The following is an 8,774-nucleotide window of genomic DNA, read 5'->3' as shown; positions in this document are numbered from 1 at the left end:
AATGTAATATGTAGTGTACACTAGCTTATTCATTTTAAAATTTTTCTCATAATAATTATATTATACCATTGAACAAAGATGTGATAATAAATAAATATTATTAATTTGATTTATTGATTTATTGATTTCATATCAACCAATATTTCTAAGTTGGGTGTTCAGATAAAATTAAAATATTGAGCAAGGTTTGTGTTTAGAGTTTATGTTAAATAAAACTATTCATATTTAATCATGTATAACACTTTCAGTTGTTTCAATAAATAATGTATGGGTTCTTAATTATGATTAGGTTTAATTCGAGAATCGAAAACCAGGAGTCGCTATCCCTGCAGAGATTTTAAAGCATTAAAAATTAATGCAACCAAATACTTAGGTATAATTAAACAATATATTTTAATAAATTTTCTTAGGCTTTTAAAGGCACACACTTTAATGATTTTAGATTCTGAGTGGAGCGAGGAAGCTATTGTTTTGACAATGGTGTTTATTTTTTTTTTATTTTTATATCCTGTATACAAAATTTCTTCCAGAAGGAGTGTTTCGATTTCAACATATAGTACCTTATCTTTTAGCAAATTGGATCAAGATGGTACTTTAGAGAGGTCATTTTTCGATTTTCTCAATAGTTATTTAATGCCACGGGAAAAACTACTGGAAAATTACAAAAAAACACTGAAAATGGGATTTTAATTTCTAACGCTTTGTATATCACTATAGAGCCGAATAAAAAATTATAATATTATAATATTAGTTCAACTTACATGATAAAATAAATAATAACAATATAAAATATCCAGGCTGACAAACAGTCTCCGCTCAGAATCGTTTTTCTTATACAATGATATTTTATCATTGAATTCAAGTCTAATAAAACCCATTATTCAATGACCCACTTGTAACCTACTGTACAGCAGAGCGACATCCACTTACCTGATTTTTAAAATTTATTTTAGTACTGATTATTTTATTTATTTAAGATATAATTTAATATTTCACTTACTGGCACTTTTTGCTGAGTAGCTACTACTGCAACATCAACTCCTTTAATTGCCACTGATGTAAGTCCAGTGTCCACCTTGTAATATTGCTTTGATGGCATACTCTAAAAGAAAATTATAAAAATTATTAGGTTGATTATACAAATATATTTTCATTTGAACTTTTGATTACCGACTTGATAAAGTCTTCCTTCTGGAGAAAATATAGTTATGTATCTGTCAAAACCGGCACTAGTTCCACAAGACATTTTCTAAATGATTTGTTAATTGCAAAAAAAAAAAATATTTTTTTAAAGCTTAAACAACAATGAACAATTTACAATACATAGGTACCTATATTCTTATTAGTTTTGGATGATTTTCAAAATTAAAAAAAAAAGTTAATAGGAGGTCTATGGTGGCGACCCACAACAATAACCAGTGTAACCGCGGTATCAGCGCGTCAGCCGCCACCAGCTGGGCGCCCTCTCGTACAATATTCAATACTGTGCGTAATATTCCCCCATAACGGACTCGTTCTGTTTTCGGATGTAAGTCATCAAACACGCATCGCGCTCCCCCAAACATTGTAGTAAAACCGCGTTATTTTTTATACTCGAGTCAAACCTCAAATTGTACATTATTATTTTTTATATTAAATTGACTGATTTATTCTATAATTATATCTAACCGTTATATGCCAACAACTTTGTTTTACTCATTTAAATTTGTAACCTAACGAATCGACCGACCGTCAATTCCTACCAAATTGGTGACCGATAATCGATAATCCGAACGCGAGTGCGAACCCCACACAAATGAACGCAAACGCCGACAGCTGACCGCGTCCTCTCGCGCCCACCGACGTTTAAACAGTAATGCCGTTAGACAAACGCATTTGCATCCGTACGGTACCCGGATTTTGGCGATACTCTCCACAGCAGTGGTTTACACACGCGGAAGCGATCTTCCACAATCAACGCGTTAGGTCCGATCTGTCACGCGTAAACCACGAGCTCGCTGCAATTGACGAAGATAATGGTGTTCGCACCATCGGAGATTTACTCGGCGCCGACGTTCAATATTCCGCTGTAAAAAGTCGACTTATTACTGCGCACGATGTCTCGCAAGCCACCCGTTCCTGTTCCGCGACATGCGTAGCGCCGTTACCAAACGGAATCGGCGAGTCGACTTTAAAAGAGTTTTGGCTACAGAAACTCCCACCAACCATCCTTGCCATCGTTTCCGGTCTCGACGGTTCAATGGAGTCACCGGCCGAACGTGCTGACCGAGTCAAGCGGATGCAAGCGCCGGTCATGATTTAGCCGCCGCGTGTGTCGCATGAACCTGATCGCCATCACTCAACGGATAACGCGATTTCAGCGCTCACCGTACAGATTGCCGCATTAGTGCCCGAGTGTCGCTCGCGATTGGATCACTAGTCCTGATCCTCCGGGCGGCGTCACCGATCAAGCGGCAACGACGCCGTCGCGCCGATCCCGAACGCCTGTGCCCTTTTTGGTCCCCCGACGACCAGAACCGACATAAAACGTCGCTCTCCACTTTCTTCGACATTATTCGGCTTCGGAGACAACTTACACCGTCGTTACTACCGCAGCACAACCGGCGGCCGGCCCCCTTCATACAAATATACAATGTATCATGTCTCTTCGCCGCTTTCGACTCGATAAACTTTGAACAAATTTAATTATTCAAATGCAATGTGTTATGATATCTATTCTCTTCTTCCTTGCAATCATCTCTCATTCGAGTAACACATGCAATATGTTGGCTACGAGCAAGTCCACACGTAGTCATAACAACACAACATTCTACTCGCACGGTTGGTGATCACTTCAAAAACAAGCACGCACGCCGAACACGAGATGACAGCCCACACAGACGAGCGATAACGACGACTCCGGCGCTTCAAGCTACACCGCGGATCAGGTACTCGTCCGAGCACACGTGATTGTGCTCAACACCTCGACTCCCCAGGTCAGCTCACGTTGCGCCATCCGCTCTCCCGATAACCGACCGCGACGTACTCGCTCTGCTCGACTTTTACGCAACGACCCGCGGTACTCGGCGACCGTTCAACCAACTATGTTCCGTTTGATCGGAAAGCGCGTACGTCTCCGCCTGCGACCGACGGCCCGACTTGCCACCGCAACGAGACTTATCGCGTGAGTACGAACGCGGATCACGAGTGGGTAAAATTCGCGACGTACCTAGTCTATTTGTCTGACGCGAATTGTACTCCGTTCGAGTTCTCGCCTAGACGCACCTACTGTTCGTTGTGCAGTCGTTGGACACATCGATTTCAAAAATCAAAGCTCGTCTTCTATCAACTACTTTCAAAAATCTTCAATCAACTTATCTCGAAGTTCATCTTCCGTCAACTTCGGCTGTCAACTTCAACTCATCATCCGCCGACTTCAATTTTCAACTTCCGTCAACGTCAAATTCGTCTTTGATATCACATACTTTATAGTTTATATAGGTTTCTGTGATTGATATCAATACACCTTGGGATATAGTCCATGGCCCGAACGCTGGACGTGATGGACTTACTAGGTATCGACTAACTTATTATCTTACTATCGACCTCCTCACTGGTAGGATAAATTCCTGCCGGATACTTTCGTATATTTAACAAAACAACTATGAAGATGAATGAAATGAATAAAATAATAATTTGGACCTCCAACCTCCTAATCCGGCCGTCGATCTCAGGATCAATGATGGCTTGTCTTATCACGTTCTATAATAATATTAATTAGCATAAATAAAAATTATTATAAAGCAATGCATCACAAACGTTGTAAATGTTTGGCTGGGTTGATCCCCAGGGTATTTTACTCAAAAGTCGGACTTTTGTTCGGGGATTCGATCCCAGCCAAGAACGTGATGGACTTAAAACTTACAAAAGGCTGTCTCACATTCACTTGTACGCCTCTCCAAATGTCCGCGATGGGTGTTTCCGGGATTAACGTACGTAATATAATGGCAAGAAATCTCTAATTTATGTTTCTTGGCATTTCAACTAAAAATATAAAATATGGTGTAAATAACTAAACTTATATAAGTAAATAAATAAGTAACCAATATTCCCATATTACTTATTAAAATTTCTTATCAGCCACATTTTTTTTTACTATAATATATTAAATAATATTAGATTTTAAGAACGTGATGGACTTAAAACTTACAAAGGACTGTCTCACATTCACTTGTACGCCTCTCCAAATGTCCGCGATGGGTGTTTCCGGGATTAACGTACGTAATATAATGGCAAGAAATCTCCAATTTATGTTTCTTGGCATTTCAACTAAAAAGCACGTATTACAATAGTTGAACTCCGGTTAAATCACCGAATTCGGTCGGTAAAATCAGTGGTTCAAGCGTAATCGAGGTTTAAACTATGATTATAAAACGGGCCCTAAATTGAACTAGTTCACTGAAAGAATACGTACATAACTTATACAAATAGCAATGGCGGCCAAGTTAATTAATTGTTATATTTTAATTATTTTTAATTGTATTATCTATGAAGTATTACCTAATTTTTACCTATGTTAAACCCTATAAAGTTGTACCCAATTTTAATGTTTTTATTATATCTATTTTTTGTTTTAATTATAAAATATATTTTAATTTATAATTGTTTTATACTTACAAAAATCCTATTTATTATTATAGAAAAATACTACTTAGGTACAAATTACAAAATATAAATACCTGTTGTAATTGGTAACTTATATTGAAAATGGTTAAGGTAATGTGTTCTGAAGTAAACTACTGATCTGGAATAATGGATTGTGACCTTTTAAATAGACAGAATTTGATTAGAAAAAAGATTATTTAATTATATCTCCTACAATTAAATGTAGTACCGGTACATAATAAAATATTATAAATATAATATTAATAACTATATGCAGGGACAGCGCCAGGGTTTGTGCGAGGCCCTGGACAATACACTATTACGATGCCCTATATTAAAATTATTTTAGTTTTTATCATATGAGGGATTGTATAAAAAAATTAATAAGAAGTCTTATAACAACCTTTTGTCGATTTAATAATAATAATAATATTACAAACACTTGAGTATTACATAATATGTAAATTATATAATTATATTCCAGTATACTTATACTTTATACAAAAACATAATATAAAAACGTATTTGATAAACAATATACCTTATAATAAATAAAAGTATATAAAAAATAAAGTAAAAAGGTGGTCAAATCACAACAAAACTTGCAAATAACAAGACAAGTTAGGTTAGACCTAACCGGTTGATCGATGTGTCTTTTTCTTATCGATTACAGAGAAAACCCAAATAGTTGGCTATATAACTAATATTAATAAACAAATTATAATGCACTACCTGAACAGAGTGATTTTTACTTTGCAGAAACACATTACACCTAAAACGATTAATACGTTACTATTTAATTCGGGATAACACCAGTGCTACGACTATCTACTACCACGACATTGTATTACTCCGAAAAAATATTTTCATTGTCAACCATATTCCATAATACTGCTTCGATATCAATATTACTTCGAACATAAACTATACCGATATCATATTAAATTACTCCGACATATTTGATGATAGGATAATTACATGATAAGTAAAAAACCTATTAATTTCATAGTTTTAGTATGAATTTGGTAAAAAATATAAATGATAAATCACGGTCCGCTTTTCCACGATATAGAAAAGATCATGAGTTTTTTTTATATAATATAGTATATACAGGCCCCAGATACCTACTTATGGACAGTTGTGGCCTTATAATTAAATTATATATCCCGGTAAATAAGTAGATACCTATCCGCCCATGTTAACCAAAGTCTAGTTTTAATAATCTTTACCTATAAAATAATAAAACACAATATAATTTATTATTAAATAATTTGTTACATTACACTGTACAGCAAAGCCGTAGCCCCTTACCCGACTTTTTTTATGCCATAATAATATAATGCAGCGGTCGCCAACTGATGGTCCACGGTAAAAATTTGGTGGTCCACAGAAAAATTTGAACATTATTTGTAATGTTGTGAGTTTATAATTGTAATATACAAAATTAGTGTATAATATATTATATAACTGTATGTAGATTCAGTTTATAACAAATAAGAATAATATTGTCATTATTATCGCGTGTTATAAAATAAATAGACCTAATTTCCAACGACGGTAGGTCATTATAATTGTCATTTTAGGTACACGAAAATGCATGTAAATAATATTTTAACGTTTAAATATAAAGTAATGATACGAAAAAGTTAATAGTAATAATTAATGAACTATATATCAAAATCTAGGTTTTTCCAAATATGTATAGGTAACTTTTTAAATTTCCTTAAAATATGATTTTTTTAAAAAAAGAAAAAATTCTCGAATACATCAATAATAGTCGTAATTATACAAATACAAGGCTAATAATAAGTCGATGATTGTTTTTGGTACTTAATTCAAATACTTATATACAATAGGCTCAAAATCGACATACCAGTTTGATACGATATAAACTGACAATATCTAGTAAATACATTTTTAATATGTTTCAGGAGAGACTTAAAACGTATTAACTTTTATTCAACAGTGTGTATAATGTATATTCTTGCAGGTTATTTTTAAAACTTATTGTAATATTTTTCTTTTAAATCATTATTAAAAATAAACAAAATAGTGAAAAATATATCATTTAGAACAGATATGTGATATTACTTTTAAAAATTAGTTGTAGATACTTGGTATTACTGATAATATTATAGCTCAATTCTCTAACTAAAAATAAATACCTACAATACAAAATATACAATTTTGTTATTTTTGTACTTAATTGAGCTTGCATTATCAATCTTAACAAATAATATTATAAATTATAAATTTATATAATTTAACAAAACATACATTATAACATGTTAAGTTATAACCCCTCAAATATTATTGAACTACTTATCTGGTAAAAATATTCTGTTTAACACAAATTAAAAATAAATACAATGTAACAGTTACATTGTAACATCATAGATAAAATAACTAACAAAGCATAATAATTTATTATAAATTGAAATTCCTATTTATAAAATTAAAGCAGTAATATGTTAGGTACCTAACTATCAATATTTAAACTAAAAATATTTAGAAATAAAATGATTTATTTAAGAATAATAAATAACAAAATTATAATAAATTGTGACATAATATTATCACAAAATAATGAAACATTACTGACTACTGTCATAACATAACATTATTATAAAATAAAATAAAATTGAATAATATTGCATTGGCATAAAATACACTGATTTGTCGAACAACAGCTTATAGCTAATAATACTAGAAGTACATGTATGATACTGTAATAATAATAATAATAACATTTATTAATTCTCCAACAAACAATATATATAAGTTAAATTACTAATTGACAAATTTTTGTAAAGCACAGATATCTTTGACCTCAGGCTCATCTTTACCAATCCCAGGTCTAATTGAAGTGTAGGTTTTTAAGTTTCTAAAATCATAGAAATAACTGTGAGTTAATAAAAATGCTTCAAATGGATATGGTTTAACACGAGCCTCAGTGGTAATCCTAATATAATCAGAAGGAAGATAGATGTCTTTGATTTTTAACTTTCTTTCAATGAGTGAGTGCGGAGTCGGGAGTCACACTCCATTTAGGTATGACCCTTTATCAAACATTTTTGTTCAATTACAGCATCTTTACTAATTGATTACTGAAGAAGAACATTAGACATGCCACAATTTCTATGTTGATAATTGATATCCGCAGCTACTAGAATATATTATAATAGGCAGGTTTTCATGCACTTTCTGATTATGTGTTTAATTAAAATTGTGGCTAACACTGAAGCCTCCAAATCAGCTTCCCCTTCGTGCCACCAATAATTACTGTTCTCTCCAGTGCAAGGGCGTGCTGAGAAAATTTATGTGGGGGGGTGGGGGGGGGGGGGTCAAGTAAAATTGAAGGAGCTAGTCTTTTTACCTAACAACCATTTTTTTTTTTTTAATCAACAACAAATTCAATTTTTTATAGATTTAAATATTATATTGGTAATATAGAAACTATTATACTAATATACAATATACATTCAAAAATTAAATAACAAAATCTAGTTTTCTTTATTTTTTGCTCAATTCATTTAAAACTTCTTCTGCTGTTAGTGGAATTTCTTTATGAACAGCTAACATAGCTAAGCCATTAAGTCGAGTCTAAAACCAAAATAATGTTAAAAAAATTGATATACATTTTTATTTTAATATCCAGAAAATATCTCAGTCATTGTGCTTCGTAGATAAGATTTCAATCTTTTGAGACAAGAAATCTCGAGGGTTATATTGGGAAATATTTCTTTATCACACTGTCTCAATGCTTCTAAACAATTTTTTCGATATTTTACATGCTTATTAAGTTTGGTATACCATATATGTAGTTCAGCTTTAAGCTTTTAACTGTTAGCTTATCAGTATCGAGGTAAAATTCAACAAGTTCATCAAAGTTTTCTAAATAAGTTCCAGAAAATAAACACTGAAAGACTAAAAAACAAATTTATATTTTGAGTACCTATTAAAAGTATATTAAAAGTATCGGCAACTGCGGGGCAGTGTATATACCTATTCGAAGTTGGAAGCATTTAACGATAAAATACGAATTGGGAAATTTTATGATAATATAATTCGACAAGTACATTACCTATAAAGATAATACGGTCAATAGGGGGGGGGGGGAATGAAGCGAA

This window comes from Acyrthosiphon pisum, chromosome A3 (genome assembly GCF_005508785.2).
Source record: "Acyrthosiphon pisum isolate AL4f chromosome A3, pea_aphid_22Mar2018_4r6ur, whole genome shotgun sequence".
Lineage (NCBI taxonomy): Eukaryota > Metazoa > Arthropoda > Insecta > Hemiptera > Aphididae > Acyrthosiphon > Acyrthosiphon pisum.
Note: the sequence above shows the minus strand (reverse complement) of the source record.